Here is a 20,651-nt window from a genome sequence, read left to right as displayed (position 1 = left end):
GTGACGTGGGAGATGTTCTGGTCCGCCAGGCACACAATTCGCACATTGAGTGAGTGGAACCTCTTCTGATTCCTGAACACGTGTTCATTCTGGCGGGGTGGACAAACGCAATACGTGTACCATCAATCCCCCCAATAATATTGGGTATATGTCCCATTGCATAGAATCCTGCCTTCACAGTGGCCAAATCTTCCACCTGGGGGGAAGCAATGTAGCTGCACATGTGTTTGACCAAGGCAGACGAAACCCTTGCCAGCACGATTGAGAACATTGGCTGTGACATTCCTGCTGCCAAGCCCACTGTCACTAGGAAAAAAACAGTTGCCAGGAAATGGAGCACTGATAGAACCTGCACAAGAGGGGGGATCCCAGTGGGATGACGGATAGCTGCTATCAGATCAGGCTCCAATTGGGCACACAGCTCTGTAATTGTGACCCTCTCCAGTCTATAGGTGATTATTATGTGCCTGTCCTTCAGTGTAGCCAAGTCCACAAGGGATCTGTATACAGGGGCTTGTCTCTTCCTCCTATTCATCTGTAGTGGTAGGTATCTGAGGGACACAAGAGTGAGTAGGCCATCACAATTTGAACAATGGAACCACCACCTCAGTGTACATTGAGCATTGATGGGATGGGACAGTGGGAATGTCAATGTATGTGCAAATTGTAGCAATGACACAGTTATGAATTATCTGAATGTAGTCCACCACCATGAAATGGTGACTACCTGTCCTGTATCTAGGGACAGGTGGAAGTGAGGTAACTCCGCCAACATTGGGCATCATGGCGGAAGGCGGTCTTGCACTGCCGTGCAATTCCTCATTGGCTAATATGGGGCTCTCTGGAGTAGTGGCCAATGGGGATCAGCGGCAGCGGTAACGGTGTACACCGCTGTGGACATGTCTGCCATTTTCTATCTAAATCCTCACTTGATTCCTGACTTTCCACAGGATAATACTTACACTTCATGTGCTGCTATGACCTGTGTCTGGATCTTGCCATGGCCCATGTAACCGGGGAAAGGGCCCCTGCCTTCACTTCGGAGGAATTGGAGCGCGTGGTGGATGGGGTCCTACCCCAGTACGGACAGCTGTATGGGCCTCCAGACCAACAAATGACTACACCTTGGGCACGATGCATGTGACAAGTTTGCATCGAGATGTGTGTGCAAGCATCGTGTCATCTGGGGGGATGGAATGTCTGGTGGTAGTATACATGGTTGGCGCTGGGTGATGTGTGTGCCAGTGGAGATGGAAATGGGATTTGTGGGCCATATGTGTGACAGGCTGGATTGTATGTGTAATGGTGTCCTCCTGTCTGTGTTTCCTCTGTAGGTCAGCGCCCATCAGAAGAAGGGATTGTGGTGTGCCATCACCAAGGACGTGCGGACCCTGGAGGTCTACAGGAGTCAGAGCACCCACTGAAGGAAAAGGTGGGAGGACCTGACACGCTGGGCCCGGAAGACCGCAGAGGCCCAGCTGGGGATGGCCTCCCAACGAGGGCGGGGTTGCCCGTTGGAAACTGACTCCCCTGATGGCCCGCACACTGGTGGTGGCCTACCCAGAGCTGGATGGGTGCTTAAGGCCATCACAGAAGCCACAAAGGGGTGAGTACAGTGCGTGTAACAACTATAATTGGTAGGTGGCATGGGATCCTGGTGGTGGGTGTCAGTTAGTGGGTGCCATATGTGTGACAGGCTAGATTGTCTGTGTAATGGTGTCCTCATGTCTGTGTTTCCTCTGTAGGTCAGCGCCCATCAGAAGAAGGGATTGTGGCGTGCCATCACCAAGGAAGTGCGGACCCTGGAGGTCTACAGCAGTCGGAGCACCCACTGAAGGAAGAGGTGGGAGGACCTGAGACGATCGGCCCGGAAGACTGCGGAGGCCAAGCTGGGAATGGCCTCCCGACGAGGGTGGGGTTGCCCGTCCGAAACTGACCCCCCTGATGGCCCGCATACTGGTGGTGGCCTACCCAGAGCTGGATGGGCGCATAAGGCCATCACAGCAGCCACTAAGGGGTGAATGGAGTGGGCGTTACAACTATAATTGGTAGGTGGCATGGGATCCTGGTGGTGGGTGTCAGTTAGTGGGTGCCACTTAATGACAGCTCAGACATTGCGGCGTGATGCAGCTCAAGGATAATGGGTGTATTGCAAAATCTGGTAACCTAGCTAGGTTGCATTCCAAGTCAGACAGGGCTTAGTGACTCCCAGGAGAGGTGCAGTTGGCAGTGGTTGGCTCACATCTTGCTGTGGTAAAAAAAGCCAATGGAATGCCAGTGCAATGATGATAATGTGTATGCCATCTGCGGTGTTGGTGCTGTAATTGACCCAGTGCTCCCTTTCTCTCTGCGCCCTTTTTTCTTGTGTCATCCTGTCCATGTGTGCATTAGCATCATCTGGCAGAGGAGCAGAAGCACCTGCGACAGAGGGAGATGCATCCCTGTGGACCCAGGAGGCAGAGTCCACCGAAGCCAAGGGAACCGGTGGGACAGAGGGTGAGGGGAGCACCACGGCGGAGATAGGAGGTGACAACACTGACTCTGATTCCTCCTCCGATGGAAGCTCCCTGGTGGTGGTGGACACCTCTGGGACCACCTCAGCTACATATACAGCCGCCACCCCTGTACCAGTACCGCCCTCTCAGTAGCTCCTCACTGAGTTGCCTGTGCCCGTTCTCCCAGGAGGGTGGCCATTGCCTTCACCCCAGGCACCTCAGGCCCTGCCCTAGTCAGCCTTGCTGCCCTTAGTGAGGAGGCTATTGACCTCCTGAGATCCATCTTTGTAGGGCAGTCAACCATTGTGAATGCCATCCAGGGGCTGGCATCCCAGATGCAGCAATGCAATGCATTCCTGGATGTCATTCACAGTGGATTGGCGGCCCAATAGAGATCGTTTCAGGCTCTGGCCTCCTCTCTGATGACAGTCATTGACCCTGTTCCTACCATCCCCCCTCCAACTACCACTTCAAGGTCCCAGTCTCCTCAACCCCAACCCATCCCATGCACACATACAGACATGCATGCACACAAAACATCACACAAGAGTGGCACAGACAAATACAGGCAGCACACTCAGGCCACAAACACTCACACACACAACATCCACTGCCTCCACTGTCTCCCATCCTCCTCCTCCCTCACAGTCACATCCTCACTCACACCTGCATGCACTGCATCAACAGCCACCACCACCATCACCACACCAAGCAGCACACACACCTCACTTGCAGACAACTCCACAACATCCATCCACGCGTCCCCTGTGTCCTCTCCCACCCTGTCTGCCCCATCCTAAGAGACACAAACGCAGGCACTTAGGCCCATATTTATACTTTTTGATGCGCAACTGCGTCAACGCAGTTGTGCGTCAAAACTTTTAACGCCGGCTAACGCCATTCCAAAGCGCCATGCGGGTGCCTTATTTATTGGATGACGTTAGCCGGCGCTGCGGACTGGTGTGCGTCAAAAAAAATGACTCACACCAGGCAGCGCCGGCGTAGGGGAAAATGGAGCTTGGGCGTCAAAAAATGGGGCAAGTCAGGTCTGAGGCAAAATTTTGGCCTCAATCCGATTTGCGCCATTTTTTTTGACGCCCAACCCCCATTGAAATGACTCCTGTCTTAGCAAAGACAGGAGTCATGCCCCCTTGCCCAATGGCCATGCCCAGGGGACGTATGTCCCCTGGGCATGGCCATTGGGCATAGTGGCATGTAGGGGGGCACAAATCAGGCCCCCCCTATGCCACAAAAAAAATACGAAAAAAAATACTTACCTGAACGTACCTTAACTTCCCTGGGATGGGTCCCTCCATCCTTGGGTGTCCAGTTGGGGTGGGCAAGGGGGTGTCCCTGGGGGCATGGGAGGGCACCTCTGGGCTCCTTCTGAGCCCACAGGTCCCTTAACGCCTGCCCTGACCCAGGCGTTAAAAAACGGCGCCCATCAGGCTGGGCGCCGTTTTTTAAGGCCTGCCCCCTCCTGTTCGTCAAAATGACATCACAGTATAAATATGGGGCACAGGCCTTAAAGTCATTTTTTGGAAGGGAACGCCTACCTTGCATATAATTAACGCAAGGCTGGTTCCCCCTTCTAAAAAATGACGCACATGGTGGAACTTTGACACCCGCGGGGTCGGGCGTCAAAGTATAAATATGGGGCAGTGTTTGCGCCGAATGTGCGTCAAAAGTTTTGACGCACATTCGGTGCAAACAGAGTATAAATATGCCCCTTAGACTCCCAACAGCCATCCACCTCACATCAGCACACTGCCCATGCACCCAAATCCAGCAACCACTCCCTCAACCTCCACTCCCATCCCTCATCCCGCCCCACCGTCCCTAAGAAGCTTTTCCTTGCCCAACTTGACCTGTTCCCTCCCCCTCCAAATCTTCCCCCGTGCTACCCATAAGAGCAGGGTCACAAGGACCCAGCCCAGCACCTCAGCCAAATAGTCCACGGGGACAGTGGAAGCAAGAAAGGGAAGGATCCCACTCCACCACCCAAGAAAGGAAAGGATCCCACTTTACCACCACCCAAGAGAGGGAAGGATCCCACTTTACCACCACCCAAGAGAGGGAAGGATCCCACTCCACTACCCAAGAGAGGGGAGGATCCCACTCCACCACCCAAGAGAGGGAAGGATCCCATTCTACCACCCAAGAGAGGGAAGGATCCCACTCCACCACCCAAGAAAGGGAAGGTTCCCACTCCACCAACTAAGAGAGGCAAGAGGCCCCCTCCAACAGCAGTGCGGCAAGGAGCCCTCACCTCCAGCTGGGACACAGCAGCCCTCACCTCCAGCTGGGACGCAGCAGCCCTCACCTCCAGCTCGGACCCAGCAGCCATCAACTCCAGCTGGGTCACAGCAGCCCTCACCTCTTGCTGGGACAAAGCAGCCCTCACCTCCAGCAGAGTGCATGTAGCCCACCCTCAAGGGACTGTTGTACAAGGAGCCCCCTTCAGAACCAGTGGGCAAGTTCCCCACCTCAGAGACTGTGACCCTACACTCCCCCATCAAAGGATAATGGGCATGGAGCCCCCTCCTGGACCAGTGGGCAAGTTCCCCACCTCAGAGACTGTGACCTTGCACTCCGCAGCAAATGATAATGGGCCTGGGGCCCCCTCCAGAACCAGTGGGCAAGTTCCCCACCTCAGAGACTGTGACCTTGCACTCCCCAGCAAAGGATAATGGGTTTGAAGCCCCTCCAGAACCAGTGGGCAAGCTCCCCACTTCAGCTGAGCTGCCCCCAACCCTCCACACCGAGGTGCCTGGCCATTTCCAACATGATGCCCCTGCATAGTGTAGTGTGGATTTCATCAGGGAACAACCTGGGGCTTAGACTGTGCCTTGTAGCCATGTGGACCTTTTGTACTTTGGACTGGCCATTGGCCCTTTCTGAACATTTACTCAAAATTCTCTTATCACATGGACAATATGGTGACTGTTGGCATCAAATTACAATATCAGTTATGTCTAAATGTTGTCCTTGCATTATTATGAGGTGTGTCCTGTGAGATTGTTTTCCTCTGCAGCTGGTTGTGTGTATGGTGTGTGTGTGTGTATGTGTGTGTTGTGCATGTGTGTGTGTGTCACTCTCCTTTTCCTCCCTCCCCCCCTTGTGTGCTAGGCAGCTGTACTCACCGTCATTGTCTTCATCGGCATTGGTGTTCCAGGTGGAGCATGGTGTAGAGGAGCGTCGGGCAGACTTGAATTTCCGGTTCCATGGGGCCATTGATCTTCTCTGTGTCTCTGATGGTGAGTCTTTCGTCTTCTGTGTTCTGTTTCCGGCAGGCTATTGATGGTGTTGGTACCACCTCGAAATCGTGGCGGTTTGCCATGTCATAATATAGTGGGCGGTACCTTGTCTTCCTCCTGGCTGTTGATGGCTGCCGCTGTGGTCAGTGGTGTTAACACCCTGGTGGTTGGTGTGGTGCATTGTTTGTCTATGGGAGTCATCACCGCCATGGTCATAATTTGGTGGTAATTACTACCACTTTAACAGTTACCGCCATTGTCATAATGACCACCTTTGTATCTCGTAGGTGTTACATGGGTAGAGCATGGACGTTCTGTTGTGTCTACTGCAGTGTAGAACCATGATCCTTATGTGCTCCATGTGATGCCATGAGTCTAACATGGTAGCAGCAAAACTGTTTGTGAGGAGAGAAAAGTGCTGTGCTGGGCTCTATGCTATATGTTAATGGACTAAAGAAGATTCAAGCTTCAAGTGGTGTCAGAAGTACTTCTTAAGATTGGTGACGAGATACTGTGAGGGTCAGCACGTCCACCAACACCCCTCAAAGAGAAAAGCTGCCTAAGCCCTACCTGTCTGTTATTCGTTTGAATGGACATCTGTTTCCCTATTGGTGTGTGTCGGCCAATGGCCAACACACGCACATCTTCTCTGGTGCGGGGCATGACCATTGGCCAACAACAGCGAGGGGTTTTAATTTAAAACCCCTGGGGAGACACAGTTGTTTTCCCCACTGGAGCACCATGTCTCAAAGACATTGAGAAAGGATAGTTATCCAAAAAGTGTCTGTTGTTTGCTACAAGTGTGGTTTAATAAATAGATTTCGCTAAGCAACATTGTCTTATGTATACCCCTTGTGAGTGCCCGACTTTGACTCAGAGAAACGAAGATATTGGTTAGGCAGTCCTCACCAGTCGGAACACGCACCATGTCAGAGGTGCAGCAGAGGTTTGGTGCCGAGTGAAACGTATATATGTGTATATATATAATATTATATACACATATATATAAAGAGAGAGAGAGACTATTTAGAGGGAGAGAGATTTCTCTCTCGCTCATATATATTTATATCTATATATATATATATACACATGTATATATTTTATATACATGTGTGTGTATATCTATATGTATATATATATATATATATATTTTATATATATATATATATATATATATATATATATATATATATATATATATATATATATATGTAGAGAGATTACTTTTGTTTTTGCCAATGCATGTGTGATTTCCCTGTGAGCTGTGATTGTCCCTCATGGAAACCACACACACATATAAAAGAAGTGATCTCTTTATATATACATATGGAGAGAGAGAGAGAGAGAGACACTCCCTATATATTTATGTATAGGATATATATATATATATATATATGTATAGGAAATATAAGGAAATATATGTGTATAGCATATATATATATATATATATATATATATATATATATATATATATATATATCTTTTAGGCAGCAAAATAAATGTCAAGATAACTCTTGTGATTATGTTCCTGCTAGAGAAAGAGATTGGACTTTTGTGGCAGTTTTGACGCCATAAAGTAATGTCTGCTGCAAAGAACAGATCTGTATTTTATATGAATAGCTGAGTGGATTAGTGAAGCTAGCCATTACCTGCGCTTCAAAACAAATGAAATGTATGTGCATGGTGGGCTATGGAGAGATGAAGGGCACTTTTGCTGGCTGATAGTGAGGGAATCCGAGGAGGAGGCCATGGGAGTGGGAGCACAAAATATGGATGTTGTACTGGGCGCCACCAGCGCTAAAGGCTGTGATAATGGGTGTGTGGCAAGGTGAAGTAATAGTGTGTCTTTTTTGGGGGGGAGGTTTCAGTGTCTTCAGAGAACTAGCTGATTGAGGAAAGAAGCGAAGGTAAGGTGACTGACATTTACTGTTGCACACATCACATACACCCCAGCAAATTTGTGACCATATCTGCCTTCTACATAGGCTAGTGTTTTAGAGGAACAGTTTAGCCAGTAGCAGAGATGGGATCTTGTTGGATGACTGCTGCTCAAGCCCTAATTTGGGTTATAGGGCACATCTCTGAGGCAGGATCAGAGACTGAGATAGCAGAATCTGAGACAGCTTCTGAGGGAGAGGACAATGGAACAGAATCTGTGAGTGATTTTTCAGTCGCCAGAGTCCCATCCGACAATGAGGTGAAAAGTTCTCAGCGCCCAGGAAGCAGGGAATTTTTTTCCACAACTTAGGAATCGAGGGTCATAATTTATATGAGAGCCTTGGTGAGATCACCCTTGGGCATAAGGAGGGACAGCCTAGGGATGTCTTTAAGATGTCACTTATGGTGTTGGAACAACATTTTGGCACGTGCATTAATGTTGTTATATTAACTACATAGAACTTAGATTTATGTAGGGTGTCCCTAATTCAGTCAAGAGAGATGAAAGGGAAGAAAGCCCAAGAAGATACAGATTAGAAACACAGAACTCCAGACTTATGCAGGGTGTGTCTAATGCAGTTAAAAAGAGGTCAAAATCGAGATAAACCTAGAAGATACAGAATAAAAAAACAGAACTCAGATTTATGCAGGGTTTGTCTAATGCAGTTAAATGAGATCAAAATCAAGACAAACCTAGAGAATACTGATTACAAACAGAACTTAAAAGCAATTAACAATCAATGTTTTTATAAAGAGTACAGTCCATTTACAAATAACTTTGGTCGATCGGGCTTACTTTCCGTCTGCGGCAGAGGAAGAAGGTAAAGCCATTGTTATAAATCAGCTTTTTAGTCAGCTACAAAAGAAAGCCATAATAGTGCAGTTGAATTAAAAAAAAAACTCATCCCTTGCACATTGCTCCGCTAGAACTAGAGATAAAATAATGGGGTGGTTAATTAGAGCCTGAACTCAATAGCATATCGTTGGCACTGGGTGCTTGAAGCGACTGAATGTTCCCTGGGTGGGCCTATAACGGTAGCTACAAACAGTAAAGAAAGCATTCTGACTGATTGCCTAGATCCATTCATTACATTTCAGATACTAATCAAAACTAAGCACCAGCCTACATTATGATACTTATATGTTAGCAATGCTCTATTGGTATATTGTTGCCTTCCATATCTGTCACCAAATGGACCAAATATCAGGGCACCAAGAAGAAATCCCAGCAAGAAAATGGACTGTGAGATGTCATACTGTTCCTTTTTGTCAGATACCAAGCCAAACTGAAGAAAGGAGGAAATAAACATTGTAAATGTAGCTCACATTCTGTCATTTCAAATAACCAGGTTGCACCTCTGTACACAAAACCTATCAATGCATGTAAATTATATTACACTGAATTATCGTTTTTGAAACAGTGAAAAATCGCTGTGATATTTTTTTTCAAATGCAATCCAAAAAGGCTTAAATTTGCATTACTGCTCTTTAACATAAAATAAAAATCTGTCATACATGTATAAACCTATGCATAACTTCCCCCCCTTCATGTGTAGCTGTAACATCGATGTGTATCTCCCGAATAATCATTTCTAAAACATGGATGTTTGTGATCTTAGCTTAAAAACCTGTCTCTAGTGGTTTTATTACAGATTATTTGTGGTCTCATGACAGTTCTGTAGTAACGAAATTACATCACTAACTAACTTTTCAGCTGTTTCTTTTCAATTATTTTAACATAAAAATCAGGGTACATTGCCAGAATAATACTGAAGAAATAGCTTGCTCAAAAATATTGTGGCCACATTATCAAGTACCAAAACATTGAGAAGGCAAGCATGCATTGGTAAGTATAGGATTTCTATAATTTACTTCACATATTTGTACTTTAATGATATAAATATCATTGAGACGTGGATATCACATTACAAATTTTAAATCTACACCTAGCTGCACATAATTATCAACATTCAATTTTTTATTGTTATCTAGGTCACAAAGTACTTATTATATTTACTAATTCAGGGCCTGGTTTAGATTTTGGAGGATGGAATACTCCCTCTGCCCACCCTATTAACCCCTTCACTGCCAGGCCTTTTCCCCCTCCTGTGCCAGGCCTTTTTTTGCCTATTTGGAATAGTTCTCGCTTAGGCCTCATAACTTTTTGTCCACATAAGCTACCCACGCCAAATTTGTGTCCTTTTTTTAAAACATCCTAGGGATTCTAGAGGTACCCAGACTTTGTGGGTTCCCCTGAAGGAGGCCAAGAAATTAGCCAAAGACAGTGAACATTTCTTTTTTTACAAACAAATTGGAAAAAGGGGCTGCAGAAGAAGGCTTGTGTAGTTTTCCCTCAAAATGGCATCAACAAAGGGTTTGCGGTGCTAAAATCACCAGCTTTCCAGCTTTCAGGAACAGACAGACTTGAATCAGAAAACCCATTTTTTCAACACAATTTTGGCATTTTACTGGGACATACCCCATTTTAAAGATTTTTTGTGCTTTCAGCCTCCTTCCAGTCAGTGACAGAAATGGGCATGAAACCAATGCTGGATCCCAGAAACCGGAACATTTCTAAAAAGTAGACAAAATTCTGAATTCAGCAAGGGGTCATTTGTGTAGATCCTACAAGGGTTTCCTACAGAAAATAACAACTGAAAAAACAATATATTGAAATTGAGGTGAAAAAAACCAGCAATTTTTCTCTACGTTTTACTCTGTAACTTTTTCCTTCAATGTCAGATTTTTTAAAGCAATATACCGTTACGTCTGCTGGACTCTTCTGGTTGTGGGGATATATATGGCTTGTAGGTTCATCAAGAACCCTAGGTACCCAGAGCCAATAAATGAACTGCACCCTGCAGTGGGTTTTCATTCTATACCGGGTATACAGCAATTCATTTGCTGAAGTATAAAGAGTGAAAAATAGCTATCAAGAAAACCTTTGTATTTCCAAAATGGGCACAAGATAAGGTGTTGAGGAGCAGTTGTTATTTCTACATCTCTGAATTCCGGGGTGCCCATACTAGCATGTGAATTACAGGGCATTTCTCAAATAGACGTCTTTTTTACACACTCTCTTATATTTGAAAGGAAAAAATGTGGAGAAAGACAAGGGGCAATAACACTTGTTTTGCTATTCTATGTTCCCCCAAGTCTCCCGATAAAATGATACCTCACTTGTGTGGGTAGGCCTAGCGCCCGCGACAGGAAATTCCCCAAAACACAACGTGGACACATCCCATTTTTTGACAGAAAACAGAGGTGTTTTTTGCAAAGTGCCTACCTGTAGATTTTGGCCTCTAGCTCAGCCGGCACCTAGGGAAACCTACCAAACCTCTGCATTTGTGAAAGCTAGAGACCTAGGGGAATCCAAGATGGGGTGACTTGTGGGGCTCTGACCAGGTTCTGTTACCCAGAATCCTTTGCAAACCTCAAAATTTGGCTAAAAAAACACATTTTCCTCACATTTCGGTGACAGAAAGTTATGGAATCTGAGAGGAGCCACAAATTTCCTTCCACCCAGCGTTCCCCCAAGTCTCCCGATAAAAATGATACCTCACTTGTGTGGGTAGGCCTAGCGCCCACGACGGGAAATGCCCCAAAACACAACCTGGACACATCACATTTTTTGACAGAAAACAGAGGTGTTTTTTGCAAAGTGCCTACATGTATATTTTGGCCTCTAGCTCAGCCGGCACCTAGGTAAACCTACCAAACCTGTGCATTTGTGAAAACTAGAGACCTAGGGGAATCCAAGATAGGGTGACTTCTGGGGCTCTGACCAGGTTCTGTTACCCAGAATTCTTTGCAAACCTCAAAATTTGGCAAAAAAAACAAGTTTTCCTCACATTTCGGTGACAGAAAGTTCTGGAATCTGAGAGGAGCCACAAATTTCCTTCCACCCAGCGTTCCCCCAAGTCTCCCTATAAAAATGGTACGTCACTTGTGTGGGTCGGCCTAGCGACCGCGAAAGGAAATGCCGAAAAACACAACATGGACACATCACATTTTTCCACAGAAAACAGAGGTGTTTTTTACAAAGTGCCTACCTGTGGATTTTGGCCTCTAACTCAGCCGGCCCCATGGGGGCAGAAATGGCCTAAAATAAATTTACCCCCCCAAACTGCCCCCTGGGAGCGACCCTTGCCTACGGGGTCGCTCCCCTTGCGTGACATTAGCGCAAAAAAAAAAAGCCCCGGTGCCTAGTGGCATAAATTTGCCCCCACACCCCCCAAACCCCCCCCCCCCCCCCCCCCCGGGAGCGACCCTTGCCTACGGGGTCGCTCCCCTTGCGTGACATTGGCGCAAACAACAAAAATCCCCGGTGCCTAGTGGTTTCTGCCCCCCTTGGGGGCCCACCCGGGAGCAACCCTTGCCTACGGGGTCGCTTCCCTTGCGTGACATTGGCGCAAAAAAAAGAGCCCCGTGCCTAGTGGTTTCCGACCTAAAATCGTCCGATCTGCCCCCAAAGGCGGCAGAAATGGCCTAAATACAATTTACCCCTCCAGGGGACCGACCCTTGCCTAATGGGTTGCTCCCCATCTCTAAAAAAACAAACAAAAAAAAACACCAATTTCTTTTTAGCCCTGGCGCCTACAGGTTTCTGCCCCCCCTGGGGCCAGATCGGCCTAATAACAAAAGGCCGATCTGCCCCCAGGGAGGGCAGAACTGGCCTGAAATAAATTTGCCCCCCCACCCCCCCAACCCCACCCGGGAGCAACCCTTGCCTACGGGGTCGCTCCCCGTGCGTGACATTGGCGCAAAAAAAAGAGCCCCGGTGCCTAGTGGTTTCTGCCCCCTTTGGGGGCAGATTGACCTAAGATCGGCCGATCTGCCCCCAAAGGCGGCAGAAATGGCCTAAATACAATTTGCCCCTCCAGTGGAGCGACCGTTGCCTAAGGGGTCCCTCACCATCTGTAAAACAACAACAAACAAAAAAATCCCCAGTGCCTAGTGGTTTCTGCCCCCCTTGGGGGCAGATTGGCCTAATTAAAATAGGCTGATCTGCCTCCCAGGGGGCAGAAATGGCCTAAAATAAATTTGCCCCCCAGGGGAACGACCCCTGCCTAAGGGGTCGCTCCCCTTGCGTGAAATTCATGAAGAAAAAAAAAACTCCCTGGTGTCTAGTGGTTTCTGTCCCCCTTGGGGGCAGATTGGCCTCATAAAAATAAACAAAACAAAAAAAAAAAAGATCCCTGGTGCCTAGAGGTTTCTGCCCCCTCTGGGAGCAGATCGGCCTAATAGTAGGTCGATCTGCCCCCAGGGGGGGCAGAAAAGGCCTTAAAAATAATGCCCCCCCGGGAGCGACCCTTGCCCAAGGGGTCGCTCCCTTATGCCTTATGCCAATTTCCCCCCCAAAAAAAAACTCCCTGGTGTCTATTGGTTTCTGTCCCCCTTGGAGGCAGATTGGCCTCATAAAAATAGGCCAATCTGCCCCCAAGGGGGCTGAAATGGCCTAAATTTAATTTGCCCCCTAGGGGAGCGACCCTTGCCTAAGGGATGCTGAAGTCGCAGTGGGGGGGGGGGGAGGGGGTTGGGGTGTCAGGGGTGGAAGGGGAAGGGATTCCCCTTCCATCCACAGCTGGGGTGTGTGGGTGGGGGGCCCATGGGGGGAGCGCTAGCGCTCCCCCCCGGTTCCCGGGTGCAGGACGAGGTGATCTCGTCCAAGGCACCCAGGAACTGGTGCCTTGGACGAGATCACCTTGTCCAAGGCACAGAAGGGGTTAAAAGTGCCATAGAATATAATGGACTTGTACTGCAGTGAATGGGATATCTGTCACATTTGTGACGGGGAATACCATTCGCGAAACGCTTAATCAGACCTTATTCATGATCCAGCCACTGTCATACTCTTTGAGGAAATAACAGTAAGATAAAAAAATACAATAGCATAGTTAACATTAAATTCATTCCCAGCACACCAAAATTACTAACTGAATCACTGAAAGTTTAACAAACTAAGCAACCCACTTAGTTACTCAGTTTCTTCTCTCCGCTTTCTCTATAATTACTCATTTAGCGGCTGTTGACTTTCCTTTCTTTTGACTTTTTCTTATCGCATTACTCATCCACCTTACCTAAACCTTAACATTCAATTTTTTTCCAGTCATATTAGTTGGTTTTTCTTGAGGTGTAGAACCAAATGCTATAGCATACCTGTAGCCAAGCCTTAATAAGAATACATTTCACCTGGTAAATATGTGCCGTAACAGCTCCATGCATTGATGGGTCATATGGTCCAGGCCTGATTTATGGGCTCAGTGAGTAAGGAAAGTTAATGCACTATGATGTTAATAAGAATTAATGGCCCAGGTCTGCATGGAAATGTAATTGAGGATAGTATTAATACGCCTGAACCACCGCAGGGCTCGATGAACCTACATGTTCCCTGACAATAATCAGCCTCAATGAGCATCACTGTCTTCATTCTCAATCGCCCTAGCCAGCCTCACTGAGCATCAATGCGGCCAAGCATTAGGGAGCATCAATACTGACCTTATGTGGTGATGAACATCAATGTTGCCAGGAAGTTATATCGCTTAATAGATCTAGGCAGAAACGTATGCCAATGGTCCTATGCATTAATGTCCCCATGCATTAATGACCATCAATGGCGGCAAGTAGTAATGATACTCAGGGCCTCATTATGACCCCTGGCGGCGGCGGTAAGCTGGCGGTAACACAGCCAACAGGCCGGCGCTGTTCCGCCAGCTATTATGACCGTGGCGCATTAGCCACGGCCATACCGCCGGCCTCCCCAACAGACCGCCAGCCTTCCGCTTGGCGGTCATAATCCCCAGGGCGATTATGGGCCTCATTACGACCCTGGCGGCCGGCGGTAAACTGGCAGTAGCACTGCCAACAGGCTGGCGGTGTTCCGCCAGCTATTATGACTGTGGCGCATTAGCCACGGCCATACAGCCGGCCCCTCCAACATACCGCAGGGCTTCCGCCTGGCAGTCATAATCCCCATGGCAGCAGTGCTCCAGCCTGTCCATGGTGGTAAACACCACCATGGAAAGGCTGGCTGTAAGGGGGACTCTGGGTGCCCCTGGGGGCCCCAGCACTGCCCATGCACTTGGCATGGGTAGTGCAGGGGCCCCCAGGCACAGCCCATCGCACATTTCACTGCCCGAATTTCGGACAGTGAAATGCGCGACGGGTGCAGCTGCATCAGCTGCACATCAACATTTTGCCGGCTCTATTATGAGACGGCTGCAATGTTGATGTGACTTTTCCGCTGGGCCAGCGGACGGAAACACTGTTACCATCCGCTGGCGAAGCGTAAAAGTCATAATAGGGAGCCAGATATACCGTCAGCACCCGCGGTATACTGGCGTCCGCAGCTTCAGCAGTCTTTTGGAAAGCCCGCCAAAGTTGTAATGAGGGCCTATGAGTCCCCAACCGCTAGCCTGTCCACAACGGTAAACACCGCCATGGAAAGGCTGGTGGTAAGGGGGACTTGGCATGGGCAGTGCAGGGGCCCTCAGGCACAGCCCCATCGCTCATTTCACTCCCCAAATTTCGGGCAGTGAAATGCGCGATGAGTGCAGCTGCACCCGCTGCACATCAACATTGCCGCCGGCTCTATTATGAGCCGGCTGCAATGTTGATGTGACTTTTCTGCTGGGCCAGCGGACGGAAGCACTGTTACTGTCCGCAGGCCCAGTGGAAAAGTCATAATAGGGAGCCAGATATACCACCAGCACTGGCGGTATACTGGCGCCTGCAGCTTTGGCGGACTTTTGGAAAGACCGCCGAAGTTGTAATGAAGGCCTTAGTGGTCATAGTAAGTACTAAAGTGTTTTAAGTTGCCTTAACAGTAAGGATCATCAATGGGCCCAGGAACTAAAGAGCATCACAAGACCTCATAGTACTGAGCAGTAATGTCCTTTCACTATGATGATCATCCCACACTGATAGTTCTTTAAAAGGAGAGGTGAGATTTATCAATTTCTCTGTGGCCCTGGTACCCACACAAAGCATTGGGAGTTCACAAATGGAGTGGAGAACAATATGTTTTTAGTTTTTTAAATCAGTCTCGGCGTTCAAGAACACCAGTAAAGACCTGCATAAATACACACACATGCATATTCACTAAAAACATTTTGTGGGGGAAGTTGGTGGGCTACATATATACATTTATTTTATTAACAGTTTTATGTAGTGCAAATCAGATTTAACAGGCAACAGGACAAGACTACAGGTCACACGAGTGCTCACTAAATGTTCAATAAACGTAAAAGATAAAAGAAATGAATAACATAACATAATATGAAGTAGTCAAAAGACTGATTACATAGAATACAAATAAAAATACTAGGCCTGGGTGGAATGCGTGGAGTCATGTTACACAGAACTCCACGCAGTGGAAAAAAAACTCTGGTGTCCTACGCGGAGTTCTGCGGGCGGGCAGAGTTCCTTGTTGCTCCCATTTGCATTGCGTTTTATGTCAAACACAAAGTACATACTCACAGTCAAAATTGCACACACACAGCACCACGCAGTTCGCATGGCCACAGCTATCTTGTTTTTCACTCTGTATATGGTAATGGGCCTGTTATTTTCATCCTTTGATAATCTTTTCAATCCTCCACCCTTGTTATTCATCTACCCCCCATTTTTACTTATTGTATTAGTGTGTCTTTTTGTGCCAGTGTATTTGTACTTTTTTCACTTTTTGTGCTTTTTGTGACTTTTTGTATTTTTGTTTATTTTTCCCTTTACTTCTGTAGTTATTTCTTCCTTCCTTCACCTCTGTTTCTTTTCCTCACTCCACTATCCAGCACCATGGCAGAGCGGTGCCTGTGAACAGGCGAGTGGCAGAGCCAGGCCTCCCCAGACAGCCAGCAGCAGCCGCCTACTTTGTAGGCAATGATGCCGCCAAGGGGTGCAGCCCTATCCCATTTTTTGTGAGGAAGAGGTGGCATCGCTGGTTTTCTATGTGCAGCGCCACCTCCCCTCCATGCTGGCGGAGGGAAGCAGGCCTGGGAGCGGTTACCCCCTGTGGGAGCGTCAACTGCATTGGGCTGTGGTGTGCAGGTGTGTGTCGGGGCACCACTCAGGTCCAGCGCACCACCCAGCAGCTGATGCATCACTAGACAGATATTATCAGCCGCAAGACGGACCTGCTTGACCTGCTAGGCTTCGAGAGTCCAAGGCTCATGAGTATTAACCCCAATATTGTGTTTGTGTTCTACAATGCTAACTTGTTTTCCGAATAGCATGCTGCTCACACTCAGATGTAAGTTACATTTAGTTTAATTTAAGAATATTATTTATTTTGTCATCCAGTTAGAGCTAGCCAGGTGCTCAGCGCTACATCATCGTACTTGTAGGCACTCACTTTGGCTGATTATTTAAGAATCCATTGTAATGCAGACTCCTCTGTCCTCCTGTCACCATAGTGAATTAGTGATATCAGTTAGATAACGTTCTCTGTGATTTCCTTTATGTAGCTCATACAGTCCCAAGAAATTTCACAGTGATGTGTAGTACTAGTATGCATCTATTCATTGCAAAAAAGAGAGACTGAGTTGGTCCATCTTCGTGGTTGAGAAATGAGAATAGAATCAAAGATCATTCATTGCAATGGATTAGTTCCACATGTAGTTTTTGTTAAGGAAATTTGGAATAGGGATTTTAGGATTATAGCCAACTCAATGATAGTCGATCACATTAGTACCATAGGCAAACTGATATAAGTATAATGTTACTGCATGTGTCTGTTATATAATAATTTTGTGGAGATTAGCTGTACCACTAATCTAAGTCTAAGTTTTTTTATCTTCTTTACTTCTTACATCAGCACCCTAGGGCAAGAAGAGGGGCACCAATGAGGCGGGTCTGGCAGAAGCTGGGGAGGCGCCGACCACCAATGCCAATGCTAAGGGCTCTGCTCATCCCAGTAAGTCCTACTATTTAATATTATTATTATTTCCCTAACTTTTACCTCTGTACATTATTATGCTACTTTTAATTTTGCCTTGTTAATTTTTTATACTGTCTTCTTGTTTCCAACTCCCCTATCCAATTTTTGTTTAATTCCTGTTATTCATGCCTCATCTATTTTTTTCTGTCTTTCATTGACCATTTTTAGTCCACCCCTTCATTGCACCTCAGTGATTCTGAGTGATCTTTATCACAGGTTATAGCTCTGCCCCTTTATTGCGCAAAGTTTTTGGTTGGCCCGACTACCTGCCTTTTCTAACATTGTGAACCAACAAAATGCCCACAGTGATATTTTTGATAGAAGATACTGCAGTGCTAACTGAACTGTATTGATGTATTGCGGTTGCATTTTTTAAATTAAAAAATTAACAGGAAGTGTACCTGGCATCTAAAAACTGTACAATGTACTTTTCTAGCCACACCGGCCACCAGTGGAGTCGGCTGAAGTTCCGCTGAAGGAGTAGATGGAGCACAAGGAAAAGTGACGGCAGAAATGGGTGGTGGTAAGTCACATTGCTTGCTTATTGACAATTAATATTACTCACTAGATACAAGGGTGTTGTAGTGATTGTGATTGGACCCCCCCCCTATGTTACAGCTACAGCAGTGGTTGGGTTACTTATGGCATCTTCTATCTGCAACTCAGCAAAAGCACACTTATTGTATGCTAAAAAATAAGTGATGGCTTTATCGAAACAGAAAGAACAGAAGGTTAAAATAAAGGATGGGTGAAATGAGTGAAAGGAAAGGAAGCGGGCCTGGGTGAAATGATGCATGGGTGAGTAACTATTGGGTAAATAGATGGATGGGTGAAAGGATGATTGAAGGAAAGGGTGGATAGTGGATACTGAATGAATGGATAATGGATTGTGAATTTTGGTGAAACACTGGATGGGAGAAAGTAAAGCTTCTGTAGAGGGGCATGCTGCACACCTATTTTGCTTACTTTGTGTTTTATGCTAATCAAAGCTATGTTCAAAGTATGGGGGGTATTTCACTTTGTGTACTAATCCCTTGACTCACTATATTTGTCATACAAGGCAGATATGTATCCCACCCATCATCATCATTCATCTAACCCCTTCCATCCCATGGCATTTCCCTACCCATGACCAACGAAGTGCAGTATGCTTCAATTTGTGCCTGCAGTGTTGGCTGTGCAATGTGCATCTGCTTCAGTTAATGCACCATTTACAAAGTTTTAAGTGCATTGTAAACCGAACACACAAGGTGTGCTGTTTTTCCTTCGCCCACTCAGTCACCTCTTAATACTTCACTCCTTTATTCTTTCCCAAGTTCTTCCAATACAGCCTAACAAACAAATTGAAAAAAACATTCTTGGCATGTGTCACATTTTTATGGCTTTGTGAAGTGTTTCCAAAATATATTTCATGGTTTCCCATAACAGATTTATTTTATGCCTGTTCAGATTTATCCCTTTAGACTTTGGTCTATACAGTGACTGAATAAGCCAAAGCTTAGGCACACGATGAATCGATGATCAGTGTAACACCTCTCTTCTGTAGCAAAAGCTCTCCCTATCCACCTAAACCCTCTACCTCACTCTGCAGTACAGTAAGTCAAGTTTCCTTTCCTTACTCCCCAGCAAATTAATTTGTTGGAAAGAATTTGTGGTCGTGGTTGAGGCCAGTGAGTAAAGTGGGACTAGTGAGTGCCTGATTTGATTTCAAGTTTGGCATAAAGAATACTCTGTGATGATTGTGCCAAATGCAAGCTATATAGCCCGTTTCTTTCCCTGTAGTGCAGTGCATTATTTTCCCCACCATCTACTTACAAAAGACAGGATGAATAGATCCACATTGTATTTATGACATGTGTGACATATCTTATTTATTCATCTGCCTCTTTGGAGTCAGGGTAGAAACTAAGTGAAATAGGTTTGGGGAAGAGCAAGGCCATTGGAATTTAAAATAGATAATGGTCAACTACAGCTCTCCCAGGTGCAGATAGTAGCAAAGTTCTGAAAGTGCTGGGTAGCATGCCTCCATTAATTTGGCACAACTTGTGCTCTATAGTGCATAATGCCTTACTCATAAAGGATAGGTAATTCATTTTTATTTTTCCACTAAAAGTGTCTGTTTATTTACTAGAAAAGCCTTTAAAAGAAACAAATCACTGTCTTTTTAATCGGGTGTTATTCTGCCTTCATTCTTTTCTACTAGACAGTCAGTGCTTTTTAAGTGAGGCATGTGTGGGTAAACAAATAAAATTGGCCATGTCACTCTCCTAATCATAATCACATAAAATTCCAATGTTTCTAGGTGGCTAGCAGTGTATTCTACTGTGCCACCCACTACCTACTTTTGAAAAAGTGTTTGTTGAGAGCAGAGTTTACATTTTGTCTTCTTTATTTTTGTTTTTCTCAATATAGCTATTCCTGCTGGATGACTACCAAACAGGCAAGGGGTAGCTGCCTATAAGGTGACAGAGACTGGAGAACATTCAGGCTGAATACCAGTGGCTGGTGGTCCTGGAGAAGAAAGAGGCTGAAATAGCTGCCTCGGACCCAGGGCCCAACTCAGCAGCGCACAAGCCCCATCCTCCTGGCTAACTACATCGCCAGCACCACCGCCAGCTGTCAGGATCCCTGACTGCACCTGCTGCTCCCACTCTGACATGGCATTTCTCCACAGTATCCTGCAGCGGATGGACTGGGTGGAGAGCCGCCTCTCTAGGATCAAGCAGAACCTGGACCAGCTCCGGACCCATACATACAGTGCCCACTTCTGAGTCCTTTTTTATATTTTATTTTGGTGGGAGGGACTTGTGGGTAGTGAGGGTGGGGAAGGAGTTGGGAATGGGTTTTCAAAAACTTTTCATATTGGACTTTTTTAAAACTTTTTGGCGACAGGGCTATTTGTTTTGGGAGAGGGGTGGGCGTTTTGTGGGTGGAAAGGGTAGGTTTTTGTATTTGTTTAAAAAAAAAAAGGGGGATCATTTATTTTACTTGATTTATGCTTCAAATTTTTATTTTGGTATTTTAGTT

At 46.5% G+C, this 20,651-nt stretch overlaps 1 long non-coding RNA gene across 1 annotated transcript in view; it reads left to right on the top strand.

Moving 5' to 3' along the window:
• The window catches only part of LOC138260795 (uncharacterized), a 28,320-nt gene extending 7,875 nt beyond the window's left edge, over positions 1-20,445 (top strand). The window contains exons 2-4 of the long non-coding RNA XR_011198995.1: positions 17,502-17,600; positions 18,061-18,147; positions 20,037-20,445. This is a non-coding gene — a long non-coding RNA (uncharacterized lncRNA). The remainder of the gene's footprint in view (positions 1-17,501; positions 17,601-18,060; positions 18,148-20,036) is intronic.
• The last annotated feature ends 206 nt before the right edge of the window (positions 20,446-20,651 follow it).

This window comes from Pleurodeles waltl, chromosome 10, assembly GCF_031143425.1.
Source record: "Pleurodeles waltl isolate 20211129_DDA chromosome 10, aPleWal1.hap1.20221129, whole genome shotgun sequence".
In the NCBI taxonomy this organism is placed as follows: domain Eukaryota; kingdom Metazoa; phylum Chordata; class Amphibia; order Caudata; family Salamandridae; genus Pleurodeles; species Pleurodeles waltl.
The sequence above is the reverse complement of the archived record's forward strand: the minus strand, read 5'-3'. Positions and strand labels throughout refer to the sequence as shown.